Source organism: Haliotis rufescens, unplaced genomic scaffold, assembly GCF_023055435.1.
Source record: "Haliotis rufescens isolate VD_foot unplaced genomic scaffold, xgHalRufe1.0.p SCAF_15, whole genome shotgun sequence".
Taxonomy (NCBI): domain Eukaryota; kingdom Metazoa; phylum Mollusca; class Gastropoda; order Lepetellida; family Haliotidae; genus Haliotis; species Haliotis rufescens.
Genome location: NW_025963835.1, coordinates 12,655,566 through 12,671,478, shown reverse-complemented (window position 1 = coordinate 12,671,478; position 15,913 = coordinate 12,655,566). Strand labels below are relative to the sequence as shown.

General features: G+C 40.3%; 2 long non-coding RNA genes across 2 annotated transcripts; both read left to right on the top strand.

Annotated features, from left to right (window-relative positions):
- Positions 1-141: 141 nt before the first annotated feature.
- Positions 142-1,881, top strand: LOC124111320. Its single transcript, XR_006857423.2, has 3 exons — positions 142-250; positions 1,365-1,485; positions 1,822-1,881. It is a non-coding gene; the product is annotated as an uncharacterized LOC124111320 (long non-coding RNA).
- Positions 1,882-9,771: 7,890 nt separating this feature from the next.
- Positions 9,772-13,682, top strand: LOC124111310. The gene is made up of 3 exons (XR_006857415.2): positions 9,772-9,849; positions 10,595-10,755; positions 13,592-13,682. It is a non-coding gene; the product is annotated as an uncharacterized LOC124111310 (long non-coding RNA).
- Positions 13,683-15,913: the final 2,231 nt, after the last annotated feature.

Below are 15,913 nucleotides of genomic sequence, written 5' to 3'. Positions count from 1 at the left end.
AACTGTATGTCTGTAACAGTGCCAAATCGTGATGCCTTATCTCTCTCTCGTTATGCTGTCTTTGGGACGACTAAACATAGGACTAGAACCATGTAATCTCAGCCCCAGAAACATGATCAATCACGTGACACATGTAAATGTATAAGTACCACGAGCCCTTCAGATGAGTTTCCAACTATCTCATCCACTATGAAGGCTGTGTGTCTACTTCTCATCGTCTCTGTCCTGCTCGTCGGAGCAGCCTTTGTCGGTGAGTCTTGACATCTCCATAAGTTCAAATTGGTTAGTTAGATATTTTGTTTGTTTGTTGTTAAATGCTGCGCTCAGCACTATTCCAGCTTTAAGACGGCAGTCTGGAAATAATCGAGTCTGGATCAGACAGTCCAGTGAATAACATCATGAGCATCAAACTACGCAATTGGGATGCGATGACATGCATCAACCAAGTCAACGAGCCTGACCACCCGATCCCGCTAGTCTTCCCTTAGAACAAGCATAGTCGCCTCTTACGGCAAGCATGGGTTGCTGAAGACCTACTCTAACCCGGATCTTAACGGGGCTGGGGCTAGCTAGAGGATGTGTTGGCAAGAGATCGGTAATGAAAGAGACTGGCGTGGGAAGAGACAGAGTTGATAAGGCTCTGGTTTGGTAAGGGGCCTGGTTGGTATGGGGCCGGATTGGTATTAGGGCTGAGTTTGTGTGGGTCAGGCGGTCATGTACGATAGGGTGAGGACTGATACAAACCCATCTGAATGACAATAAATCAAATATTCAACAATATCTAGTTATAATGAATGCCAAAAGACCCGATAACCTCAACTTGCTTTATCAATAAACGCTGTTATGTGAATAATATGGTAATCACTTATGGAATATAAACTGCCGGGCAAAAGAAAGTATAAACGAAGTTTTGGGTGACTAAATGAAACAATAAAGAAATGGTTATTCAAAGGTGAATGAGTGAAAAAGTATGGTTTTACGCCGTTTTCAGCTATATTCCAGCAATATTACGGCGGTATTCAATGGTGATATATTTGATACGGTTATCAAAGTTGTGTTTTGGATCATACCCTTTTCAGTGTTTCGGAGGCTGTTTTTATAACGTTTGTAATTCTTTTCAAAACAGCAGTTTTGTAGATTTTGTTACGGTCAAATATGCATGATAGGCGACGTCCTCATAAGTACAGTTTGTTGACTATAAGGAGTATCGTTATAGTTTAGTGGAGGGTGTGTTCTCCTGTCACGCAAAGGCCCTGACTCAGACCTTTCTTGATATTCCAATCGTTAACCAGATTTGCAGGAGCTCTGTAGAAATTGAACACTCGTTCTTGGACATTCACACCTCGTGTCATCTTTCGTTGTAGCCGACGCCCAAGTGTGCAATGGCGAATGTCATAACAACAGCGACTGTAACCACTGCCACGGCTGCAGCTTCCATTGTGACAAGGGTCACAACGACATCGTTGGACATTGTAAATGTCACTAGTAAGTAATATTCAACACATGGTTCTAGAATTGAGATTTTCGACAAAGATGGAAATTACCCCGAATATTTCCTTTACTCGTAAACGTTTATTGATTTGCCTCTCTGTGTATCGCCTTTGATTGAATCTTACGAATGTTATGTGTATTACTATTTTGTCCTTCACATTGAAAAGTAGTTGGTTGGTCCAATGCTGTACATACGCATTTTCACAAGGACTTCCATTTACAGTCATGTACTTGGGGAAATGACAAGATAAATATCAAGTATTGCCTTGTTTTAAGATAGTAACAATGTTTAAAAACAATTATGATACTGGTATATTGCTTCTGTTTCAGGCCCCCATGCAGGATCATCCAGGCAATGATGCCGATTCTTGAATAAAATGGAAATGATTACTGTACTGTCTTGTTATACCTCTTCTCATTTATGATGATATTTCAGTCTGCAACTGACGTAATATGACCACATATACTACTTCCATGTTGGTACACTTTTCCCAACGATGCTGGAGGCATTTTATCCCAGTTCTTCTCCTGGCTGTCCAAAGGGTTTTCAATGGCTGCTATCCAGTCAAGGTTCGAGACGAAATGGGTTTGAACTGGAACTTTCTTCATGTTAGAAGTCTGACGGAGCCACATCAGGAGAAAAGGGTGCGTGCTGAAGGAATTCAGAGCCACACACTTGGATTCTAGCATGGCCGTAACTGATTTGTGCACTGGCGCGTTGTTCTGAGCGGACCTTTTGTCAACTTCCAAGGTCTCGTTGTCTTACCTTCATCCTGTCATTGTCCAAAAATACAGGATATTATAACATATCACTCCTCTTATCGTGAATCCTGACCAGTATTTGAAATAACCGTCTGTCCATAGACCCGTGGCAGGACGAGCTTGTGTCGGACCCGTAGTTTCAAATTCGTAGTCATCATTGCCTGCAGTAAATGTACATGTCGATTTATCTGTTACATTAAGCGGCAGCTTTTTTAATGAGGGACGGAAGAGTTTAGACTACAGCTTCTAACGTCTGTAGATCCTGATGAAAGCCTGGCAATCTTTTTTTTATTTCACACACTGATCCTGATCTTACTATTTAGATCAATATGTGCATCTTGACAACCCTTACACAAATGGCAAGTACCACTGGAATGATGTTCCAACATTGGAAGCTCTTTCGTCAATATATCCAAAGGGAAGGGCACTACTTATTAAAAGATATTCAAAGAAAACAGATTAGAAACACTGTTCACTATTGGAGAAAGAACAGAGTGAAAAGTCCCATGATAGTTGCTTTTCTATACATGCTTATTTCACTGCATACATTCAGGCCCAAACTAAAAGCCCTTCCTGCGAAGTCAGACTTCGACAATCATCCTCCTTATCAATTCAGTAATAGAACTGTGATATCATTTACAACGTATAAACTACACTGTCCGACCTGACTTTCACTGATATGTGAATATGATATGGTGTGTATTATGACGTTGTTCATACAATATTTCTAACTTGACATGTAAATAAATCAAAGATGATTACGAGAAACTCGACATCGAGTTCGATTAAAACAGTTACAAAGGCAGGATCCCTGAATGATGTATCTCTTATGTTCTCACTGACATTATTAACAAAACCTGCCGATTAGAAATTACCTATTCTGACTTGTAATATCCCACGGGGCTATATAATGTCCATCAAATGCATTAACAAATCCCTGACTCAACGATTAGCCATAATCATTAAAACAATCAAGGAAGGACTACCATTATACCCACAGAAAGTAAATAAGACATGCCCAATTAATGCCATGCCATGCCATTTTTGGGGGTATTTTTGTGTGGAAAAACAATGTAGTGTGGCCAAGTCGTTTAACTTAAGTTGTTTTTTATTTCTTAATTTTTAGGAAAAAAATGTAGTTTGGCCAAGTCGTTTAACTAAAGCTTCGGGTATACTGATGGTTTGAATTCGTTCAATAACCTACAAATAGACAATTCCCTTACACTGATTGACCCACCTGAACTTAATTAGGAAACCAGTGAGACTGCCACGTCTGTTTCATATTCAGATCTGTGCATAAAGGTTCAGAGTGATAAAAAGCTCGCCACAAAACTGACTTCAACTTTCCAATGGTCAACTTAATTCCCTTTTTGTCGAGCAATATTCCAGCAGTTCCAGCCTTTGGTGTCTGCATTTCACATTTCAGGTACAATCGAGCATGCTCCTTCTACAAAGAGTTCAAAGAATGTCAAACAACTCAAATATTGTTTGATCAAGTTTGCAACATTTAAGGCCTCAGTGTAGCTTTCAAAATGTTAAGTGACGAAACTGTTGCCCGATGCAATTCACTATTATTGACTTGTACAATATGGAACCTAGTTTTATCAACACTTGACTCGCCTTTGTATGTGTTTGTGACTGGTGCCGCCGCTGGGGAAGGATACACTGACCTTTTCGCGAACACCTGGTGTGATCACGATTTGATCATGATTTACAAACGCATGCTAATGAAACAGTCGGAGTCGCACAACGGACTCGGCTTTCAGCAGAGATTTGTAATGGAAGGGTTTTGTCACTTTTAAACCACATGCGATTCACTCCATTGCGCGATCATTACGGTGAAGATGCACAACAATATTTCTTGGAATGTTTGAATTGCAAATGATACACAAAAACTATGTTAACCGAAATATGAACGTGAAGGAATTTAGAAATATTTCGTTTGGAATCATCATATGATACTAACATGTCTTTTAAAAACGTTATAGCAACTATTCTTATATTATAGTTTAATTGTATATTTGAACTCGCGTGGTTCTATTTCTATTGGTTTTTTTAATAGATAAATGTATTTATTTATTATTCTTTTCAACAGTCACACTCGAGGTTAAATATCACTGCTATTGAACAAATATGCACTTATTTAAAATTGATTTTATGAAGTTAAACATATAACAGTGATTTTGTTGATGGTTCGGTACTGCTGGACGGTACAGAAATGAGTGTCAACAGCGAAGTGCCATATCAAATCGGCCCAGACTCAGTTTTTCAAGGGGAGGCTATCTGAACGACCACTGCATCAATGTCAATGTGCAGTGTGTTGGGAAGATCACTTCCCACTCGAAACCGTCAATGTGTGATTTTGCATCAAAATGTGACATGTAGATTATGTAATGAATTTAATGAGACTGTCCAACACATTGTCAGTGGCTGCCCAGCTTTGGTACAGACACGGTATCTTAAGCGACATGATGGAGTGGCTCGATCATTTTATTATCGTCTTCGCCATGCTTGTGGTTTTGACACAGAGGTCCATCCATGGTACGACCCGGAATATGTAGAGGGCGTCCTTTGGAATAGGCCCATATACAGGCCAACAAAAATGATCTTGTCCTTTTTGATAAATCAAATCGAATCATTTATGTCATTGAATTTTCTGACGCTAATGTGATTGACAAGATTGATAAAAAACATGGCAAATATGCGGACCTCGCTTTCGAAATGTCACACTTGCATCCCAAGTACCAAGTTATCCGACTCCCCATTGTTCTCGGTGCCTTACGTTTGGTACCTCCCAATCTGGTGGCTGACATTGGGAGAGTAACCTGGTTTGCAGCCAGGAACACAGCCCTTCTGACAATCTGGGTAATTCAGAAGGCTGCAGGTTTCTGGTGTTTTCACATTGTCAGAAAAGGTCTGAGTGGGTTTGACTTGGCAGCGCTTCCTGGAAGAATGCCCATTAGCTGTCTGTGCTGCGTGTAGAGGGGGCAAGGGCCCTGAGCTGATGATGAACCTAACCAGCCTGACTGTGCCAGGACCACCCAAACCCTCTTGGCTGCATTTTTATTTTAATCTGTAAATAATAATAATATATTCACTTATATAGCTTATATTTCACACAGTTAAATATGCTCCGTTCGCTTGTTGGGCTAGTCAGAGTCAAGAAACAGTGTCAGGGAAAGCCTAAATCTAAAAAATAATGTTTTTAATATTTAAAGATGATAAGTTTGGGGATTGTTATATATTTCCGTGGTATATCATTTAACAATGTAGTAGCTGCATATGTGAAGGATCTTTTCCCATAAATCGTTACCGTTTGTGTTGTTGGGATGAACATTTTGTCTTTGGATCCATATTCTACAAATTTTCAATCGATTTTATGACTTTCAGTTTAAATGTTATTTTCTATTCTATGCAGGTTTATGCTGTCTATGCCACTGATTACTAATATTAAATGACACAAGATTTTGCGAAAATAATCCCACAAATATGACGCCGAGATAACATACCTGTAACTTAAGTTGTAAAAACAGTTCTCTTGAATACCACAGTTAAGGAAGCTTATAGAGTGATAAGAATATAAACATTTCTGGAAGCAATGAAACATCTTTCTCAGTGACCGATTTTGAAATGAAACTTTTGTCCTTTTGAACTTCCTGCCACGAAAACAGGTTTGGTTAGAGCAGTAGGAACTAACACGTGTCATGGGCAGAGACGAGCTGGTGTATATATGGATGTGGTGTTTGTAAATAGCAGCTTTGACATGCTTTGACTGCACAGAAATAGGGCTTGTTGTTCCTCGATCTCTCCTCCATTTTCCGTTCAATCTGTCACACTGTGTGTGTGTCTATATCCTTACTACGGTTTGATTACCTTCCTACCTACCTACCTACCTACCTACCTACCTACCTACCTACCTACCCACCCACCTACCCACCTATCCACAGTAAATCACAAAATTAATGCGAGCATGACATTTATGCGGAAGATACGAGTATCTGGACATATATTTGGTGGCAGTTTTCTGCCTTTTCGCATCTTCGAATCATCGCGTGACTCATACAAGGGTTATAGTACGAAGGCATGAAGCGGTGATACGATGGTACGATGCGATGATGAGGTTGCACGATTCCTACCGTCGTACCATCGCGTCACGCGTTCGTTTCCTCGTCTGTACCATTGTCTTCCATTGCTAAATAATTATTCAAAATACACGAAATTCGTGTGGTAATATTCTGCTATTGGTTTCTGCTAGTAGTTTGCAGAACGTTATTTCTAGCTGACTGTGTATGTACATATTTTCACTTCTTACACAAGACTCTTAATGTTAACTTGGTTTCGACTTATTGTTTTCTATTGTCAAACATGAAACAAATTAAGGATAAGACATATGGATGGACAACTTCTTTATTATTTCTGTATTATAATTAGGAGCGACGTTTCAGTGTAGCTTCAAGCACCGTTATCAAGCCAGCGATGTACAGAGTGTGGTTGACAGGCATATATACAGGTATGAGGCAGTGTTACAGTAACGTAGTTTGGGATGTAGTTACACTGGAGTGGAGATGCCTGTACACAAACAGGTAAACATCTTCCCAGATGAAGCCAGGAGTAAAAACAAAAGGATTAAGACTGACTAGGGTCTTTGATGAGGTGATGGTACACAGGGAGTGTGTAATAACCTTGATCACGGTTGGAATCGTTTGATGTTGATGCTTCTTGTAGTTTTCTGAGTTTGAAGTCTTTGAGGTTGGTGGTGAGAGCTTTTATCCCACTGGATGCTGTGGCTTGGGTTGTCGCAGATATGGTCTGATAGAGCTGACTGAGAGTCAACTTTGGAGTCAGCTTTGATGTTCTTTAGTTCGGGTGTTGAGGGGTCTTGATGTTTCGCCTATGTAATCATGTCTACACTTACACGGAATGTGGTACACTGCCCCTGATGGTTCTTGCTTTTGGCTGGATGGTCGTTTTCCTGTGCCTTTAATGGTATTCTGGATGCTGTTACTTCTCTTGAAAACTACATCAGTGTTGGCCTGTTTCTTGAAGAGTCTCTGGATTTTGTGGCTAACAGTTCAAAAGTAGGGGAGGTTGATCACAGCGGGTGCATATTGTTGACGGGGAGATTTCTTGGTTTTCTCCAATTATGTTCTGTATTGTCTGTAGTCATAGCTATTCGGGGTAGTGGCTGTACTGTGTGAAGACTTGTTAAAGATGGTTTAGTTCAGTGGTCCAGAAGGTTTTCGGGTCATTGTTGGGATGCAGGATGACAAAGGTGTCTTCTATTTTGCGGAACCAGCAGAGGGGGGTCTTAGGGGACGTTTCTAGGGCTTTTTTCCAGGTGGGCCGTAAAGATCCCGGCGATTAAGGGTGCTTGTTGGGATACCTTGGGTGAGCCGTGGGTTTGCTAAACGATGTTATCTCTCCAGGTGAAGTATGTGGTACTGATGCAGGAGTGTATAAGCTGGATTTATATACCAGTGTCCTCGTCCCGGACTACTTTGGTGAACAGGTCGACACCTATCATAGCGGATTAAGGTGCCTGACTGGGGGATCTTCTAGCAGAATTCAGACGAATCTGCCACAAATGACTTGGCAGTCTTTCCAAGTGGTGCGAAGAGGCGGGCTAGATACTTGACCGCATTGTAACGGACAGTGTATCTGGAGCAGATTAGGTGACGGGCTTTGACAATGTCTTATATGGCTATGTTGACTTCCCGCGACACCAGATTGTCAGCATCCTGAACAAAGCCACATCCCAGAAATCCAACCTCACGCATCATGAAAGGATATCCTGAATAACGTAAAATGCGACAACACTGTCATCATCACCCCAGCAGACAAAGGCAAGGCAACTGTCATCATGGATACCATTCACTTCAAAGCCTTAACCGACACCATCCTTACAAACAGTCAAACAGTGTAAGCAGTTGCGTTCCTTATCCGAACAAGAGTCCTATAGTTACTAGATTCGCCAGAAACGTAACACACGAGGTCACCTGTTCAAGGAAAGGAACAACATAATGAAACAAAAGTTTACATCACATCGTAACCATGAGCAATAAAATCAATTGAGAAAAGGTAAAGTAGTCACCATTTAAGAAGTTACGTGTAAGTTAATGTTTTCATTGATTGTATTATCATTGTATGGCGTGTCTCATCGACAGAAACTGGAGATAGGACCACATTTGGAAGCAACCTTGACACAATTTGTTTACAACATGGCGTCGACTCACGTTTAAATGTCGTGGCCACACCTTTGAAATCTCCTTTTGTGACAAATATGAAACGGTTGGGGTTATTCATTTACACTCTCACTTGACTTGATCAATCACACGTGACTCTCAAGTCAAGTCATATGGAAAAAAGCAACAGTTATTTGTCGAAACGGGCGAGTATTACGACAACTTTGGTAGACAAGAAATCGCGGCATAGCCATGATGCAAAGATGCTCTGTCAGTCATTTCGATCTTGGCCATTCAACGTTTAGGATCATGAACTTCCTGCCTCCAAACGTAATTTCTACCACATAATATTAAAGATCATTGCTGTCTTTTCACATCTTAGATTTGAATATGTTCTGTCAAGCATCATCATAAAAATAGAGTAAGGGAGGGATTAAGTGATAAGGTTTTACGTTTTTCAGCAATATTCCAGCAATATGACGGCGGGGGACACCCGAAATGGGCTTCACACATTGTACCCATGTCGGGAATCGAACCCGGGTCTTCGGCGTGACGGGCGAACGCTTTAACCACTAGGCTACTCCACCGCTCGTAATACAAACGAAACAGGAAAAACATATTTTCACAGCACAAACTGACATATTGAAAGTCTGCCCATAAGTTGAAGTACATGTTTACCTTACAATGAGTGTGTGAGTGAGTGAGTTGGGTTTAACGCCGCTTTTAACAGTATTCCAGTTATATCACGGCGTGTCAGCTTAATGTGGGAGGAAAGCCCGAAGTGATGCAGGCCTCAGACGTTTACCACTTCGATGAAACCCACGAGCACGGGTATGGTGCTGACAAACCTAGTAACATAATCGGGGCGAACCGGGATTCGAACCCACAATCAAAGGTTTCTGGCCTGCTCAAAGAACGCAACTCTGCCCAGCGAATCGCGGCGCCTTAGACGACTTGGCCACCCGTGCCCCCTTACCTGTACAGAGAAAATTTGTTATTTGAGTTTTGTTATTTGTTGTATCCAACATTGATAAGATATTTGTACTTGATTGTTTTATAAAAAACATTTGCATTGGTAGTTAACTCTTAACGTACTAGAAATATGAATAACAAGATTTGTTTAGTCGTTTGTCTGCTATTGGCAACTACGCCATACTGAAGACGTCATTAAGCAGAAATGTCAAGGCGTGAGCTTTCAAATGCCACACTGCATAATAGATACCTGTCGATAATTCAAACTATGTCTCATTATACCAAAGACTACATACAAGGTCCACAAAGATAAGACATGTTATGACAAACGACAGGTGCATAAAAGAGCCCGCTTTGAAGCTATACATTCATTCATCCACCATGAAGGCTGTGTGTCTCCTTCTCCTCGTCTCTGTCCTGCTCATGGGAGCAGCCTTTGTTGGTGAGTAGTTTACTTTTAATAAACAAAGGTGATTGATTGTCTTCAGGATGTTTATCAACATGTTTATACGATAGGTGAATGAGATAAATTGTTCTAAACAGTTTGCCCTCAAATATAGCCATAAAGTGAGGTCATCCATATTGTTTGCACCATGAAATAAACACCTATATAATTAATATCCAGCTTTTAACACACAAAAAGCTTGTGTAGCTACTACGATATTTATCGTTATCGTGTATTGGAAAGTGTTATAGACGCGATTATCAGTTTAACGATCCGATAAATATGCAAATGGTTCCCCAAATAGGAACTACTTTTAATCGCCATACATCAACCAAACTTCCCAATATTGATGTAGATAGGGGGTTTCCAAGGTACATGATACATTGGCGGTTCACTCAATCGCTGTATTCATACGCCGCTTCTGACATAACGCCAAGATATATTGCACAGAACAACACTGGTTATTGTAAGAAAGGCATTAGGTTCGCGTAATTAATACAATTTACGAAATGGAAACACACTTGGCTAGAAATCTCTGTCTTGGGAACTATGTCACTGGAGCCCAGAATAATGTATCCCAAGATTACTTTATAACATATGCGAGTTTATGTTAACGGATGAAAGTTGACGTAAGTTTAAAGATACTTTGATAACGTTAGGACATGAAAACACTTACAAACACAACAATCCATAGCTATAGACCAAACATACCATCAAAGACATGCGCCTCTTTATGTCACAGCTGATGCCCAATGTAGTGGCACTTGTCACAGCGACCGTGACTGCGACCCGTGCCATGACAACTGCCACAACGGCTACCACTGCTCCAGACGCCCTGATGAGTCCACTGGACACTGTACCTGCCATTGATGGTGAGCTGGGTGTGCATGCATGGACGTTTGGGTGAGTGAATACGTTATGATCAAGATCATGGGCTCACGGCCAGCACTGCTTGTTAAGCATTCTGATGACCAACCGAGTTAGCAGCAGAATAAAGTGTTCCTCATTAGGCCAGATCACGTAGGACTGACATTTTAGTATAAAGATGAAACCACAGGGAAAAAGCCTTTCACATTTTGACATCTTCATGTTTGCCGTGAGGACCGAGTGTTGAGGTTCGAATGTTCTCAATGTCCTGGACAAGTGTGTGTCGCTGCAGCCCGATGGCGAGTATTTCTTGCCTGTCCAAGCTTAATTATTTACATTTTGCCACGAAAACTTTTACTATTGTTGATTGCGGCTTATAACAAACTTATTATAAAGGTTGCTGGGGTGCATTGTAACGAACTGATTATAAAGATCCCTGGAGTTCATTATAACGAACTGATTAGAAAGATAACTGGAGTTCATTGTAACGAAGTGATTAGAAAGATCCCTGGAGTTCATTATAACGAACTGATTATAATGGGACTTGGAATTCATTATGACGAGCTGATTATAAAGTTCCCTGGCATTCAATATGACGAGCTGATTATAAAGTTCCCTGGAATTCATAATGACGAGCTGATTATAATGGTCCCTGGAATTCATTATGACGAGCTGATTATAATGGCCCCTGGAATTCATTATGATGAGCTGATAATAATGGTCCCTGGAATTCATTATGACGAGCTGATTATAATGGCCCCTGGAATTCATTATGACGAGCTGATTATAATGGCCCCTGGAATTCTTCATGACGAGCTGATTATAATGGTCCCTGGAGTTCATTATAACGAACTGATTATAAAGATCCCTGGAGTTCATAATAACGAACTGATTAGAAAGATCCCTGGAGTTCATTATAACGAACTGATTAGAAAGATCCCTGGAGTTCATTATAACAAACTGATTATAATGGCACTTGGAATTCATTATGACGAGCTGATTATAAAGTTCCCTGGCATTCAATATGACGAGCTGATTATAAAGTTCCCTGGAATTCATTATGACGAGCTGATTATAATGGTCCCTGGAATTCATTATGACGAGCTGATAATAATGGTCCCTGGAATTCATTATGACGAGCTGATAATAATGGTCCCTGGAATTCATTATGACGAGCTGATTATAATGGCCCCTGGAATTCATTATGACGAGCTGATTATAATGGCCCCTGGAATTCTTCATGACGAACTGATTATAATGGTCCCTGGAGTTCATTATAACGAACTGATTATAGAGATCCCTGGAGTTCATAATAACGAACTGATTAGAAAGATCCCTGGAGTTCATTATAACGAACTGATTAGAAAGATCCCTGGAGTTCATTATAACGAACTGATTATAATGGCACTTGGAATTCATTATGACGAGCTGATTATAAAGTTCCCTGGCATTCATTATGACGAGCTGATTATAATGGTCCCTGGAATTCATTATGACGAGCTGATTATAATGGCCCCTGGAATTCTTCATGACGAACTGATTATAATGGTCCCTGGAGTTCATTATAACGAACTGATTATAAAGATCCCTGGAGTTCATAATAACGAACTGATTAGAAAGATCCCTGGAGTTCATTATAACGAACTGATTAGAAAGATCCCTGGAGTTCATTATAACGAACTGATTAGAAAGATCCCTGGAATTCATTATGACGAGCTGAATATAATGGTCCCTGGAATTCATTATGACGAGCTGATTATAAAGTTCCCTGACACTCAATATGACGAGCTGATTATAATGGCCCCTGGAATTCATTATGACGAGCTGATTATAATGGTCCCTGGCATTCATTATGACGAGCTGATTATAATGGTCACTGGAATTCATTATGACGAGCTGATTATAATGGTCCCTGGCATTCATTATGACGAGCTGATTATAATGGTCCCTGGAATTCATTATGACGAGCTGATTATAATGGCCCCTGGAATTCATTATGACGAGCTGATTATAATGGCCCCTGGAATTCATTATGACGAGCTGATTATAATGGTCCCTGGAATTCATTATGACGAGGGCGGTCGGGTAGCCTAGTGGTTTAAGCGTTCGCTCGTCACGCCGAAGACCCGGGCTCGATTCTCGACAAAGGTACAATATGTGAAGCCCATTTCTGGTGTCCCCGCCGTGATATTGCTGGAATATTGCTAAAAGCGGCGTAAAACCGTACTCACTCACTCACAGTATGACGAACTGATTATAAAGGTCCCTGGAGTTCATTTTAACGAACTGAGCATAAAGGTCCTTGGAATTCAGTATTTATCCAGAGATAAAAAAACACTGAAAGCGATTCCTTGGGGTTTGTTTGGCCAACCAAACAGTTTGTTTTGCTTTATGTTTCCATAAACCGCTAACGGACTATTGTTTCCTGATTGGCTGACAATATGGGAGGAACTTGAGGTGTTGCATTATTGAGCTGAACGATGACACTGATTTCGTATTATTTTCTACAATTCTTTTTTTGTGTTGATGATTCAATAAGCAGTCTGTGAAGTTATTAGAGTTGACAGATTTACAGTGTACACAAAGCTGTTTACGTTTATACGTCCATAAACGCAAACATTATTGAAATTATTAATATATATCTTTGGATGTGTGAAGATATCTGGAATTTCGTCTGGTTTTGCATCTTGAATAAATCAGATACACACAAGTCAATAAATTGTGACCTAGATGTTCATATAGAGAGAGATAATGCAAATATGTTTCCATTTAGGGTCTTGTGGGGAGAAAGTTGGCCGTATTTCCTGTATAATATGTTCATTGTGTTCGCGCATTTTCACTGTTTTATTCAACTGATGTTTCTAATTCACAGGGGTGTATATCTGAGACGCTGCTGACCATCGACGCAGCACCAACATTACCTACTCCTTGACATAATGATACAATAAACACATTTGAAAGCAGTTCTTGTCGCTGGTATTGTCATTTTCTGTTTGACGTCTCAACATGACACGAACAAATTGTAGAAAGAAGCACACAGGGGTAGGTAGATTTAACAGAGAAATCGAGATATTACATGCCAATTGGGGACTTTCAAAAGCCTTTGGAATGCTCATATTGTACAGATGCCATTTGTGAGGAAACACATTACAAAATCTGTGTGGCGATAAAGGCGCGATAGAATGACGGATTGTTTACCAAGGAAGCTTTTTAAGAGTATAAAACTCTGTACGCCTAATGGAATCTGTTTCGGTGAATAATCTGTAATGGTTATTCTCTTGCATTGACATTTTATGTTTATATTGTATGAAGCAAATCTTTTCTCTGTGCTCATTCCTGGGTTGAATATGTCCCTAGTAGCCGATACTTTTCTCCGTGGTCATTCCTTGGTTGAATATGGCCCTAGTAGCCGATACTTTTCTCCGTGGTCATTCCTTGGTTGAATATGTCCCTTGTAGCCGATACTTTTCTCCGTGGTCATTCCTGGGTTGAATATGTCCCCAGTAGCCGATACTTTTCTCCGTGGTCATTCCTGGGTTGAATATGTCCCTAGTAGCCGATACTTTTCTCCATGGTCATTCCTGGGTTGAATATGTCCCTAGTAGCTGATACTTTTCTCCGTGGTCATTCCTGGGTTGAATATGTCCCTAGTAGCCGTGTTTTCTCCGTGGTCATTCCTGGGTTGAATATGTCCCCAGTAGCCGATACTTTTCTCCGTGGTCATTCCTGGGTTGAATATGTCCCTTGTAGCCGATACTTTTCTCCGTGGTCATTCCTGGGTTGAATATGTCCCCAGTAGCCGATACTTTTCTCCGTGGTCCTTCCTGGGTTGAATATGTCCCCAGTAGCCGATACTTTTCTCCGTGGTCATTCCTGGGTTGAATATGTCCCCAGTAGCTGATACTTTTCTCCGTGGTCATTCCTGGGTTGAATATGTCCCCAGTAGCCGATACTTTTCTCCGTGATCATTCCTGGGTTGAATATGTCCCTAGTAGCCGATACTTTTCTCCGTGGTCATTCCTTGGTTGAATATGTCCCCAGTAGCCGATACTGATAGTAAGAGGGTCACTAAATGATTAACTGGGTGTCATCGTAACCCAACGACGTGAGGCGTTGCTCATAATATCAATCACTGGATTGTCTCGTACAGACCCAACTGTTTGTAGGACGCTGTTTATAGCTGGAGCCTTGCCCAATATTTTCCTGCTAACCTAATATGACACCGTATACGGCAACTAAAGACACCATAACGAATTTATTATGCCGAAAAGTTTACACTATTTGGTATCTTTGTCGCACATGTCATGTCAAAATGAAAAGTTGACATTTACAACCGGTATAAACGAGAGGACCAGTACATTTTTCCGTTACAACGCTTTAATGTCAACATAAACGTTAACAATGGAATATATAATACCCTAAATGTGAACGTTTAAAGTACTATAGATAAAAAAGACAGAATTATCATAAAAATGCCCGCATGTTAACAGAAATCTACGGGACACTGTAACTTGATATCAATCCGCTTTCCCCTAACGGCGGGCTGCTATCTAGTCTATTGTTATGTGACGTCATTGGTGTCACGTTTCTTGTTTGTGACGTCGTCCAATAGTATGTTCTATGACGATGCTATTTGTAACTCAGTGACCTCCGTTGTAAGCTTTTTTCTCTATAGTTTTTATAAATAAAATCACGAACGTGGTTTCATTAATTAATAATGTCTTTCCACTTCACAATTAATGATATTAAAACACAAAACAGTGTCGAATAACGAATTTCTGTACCAGAATTTCCATGTGAAATATGTGAGGTGGGTGTTGGAAAATTCAAAATGGCTGTTACTGACGGTATGCGGTCTCATATTAGGACAGTAACAACCATCTTGGATTTTTACTTGCAGTATACGGGCTCATGTGTGGGTCAGTAGTTCTGCAATCTGATTGGTCAATCTCACTTTGAGGCATAATAAAGGAATGTATTGCATCTTACTTAATATTTTGTTTCTGAAGGATAAAATATGAACCCATTAATTAATGATTGACTTAACTGTTCGACAATTTAAAAAAATTACATTTTAAGTCTCGAATTTGAATAAATAATCACCAAAGGCGAGGATTATGTACAAATATGATAATGAAACAAGTGAAATATATTTATACGACGAAAGGGTACACCTATTGACACCCTCTACGAT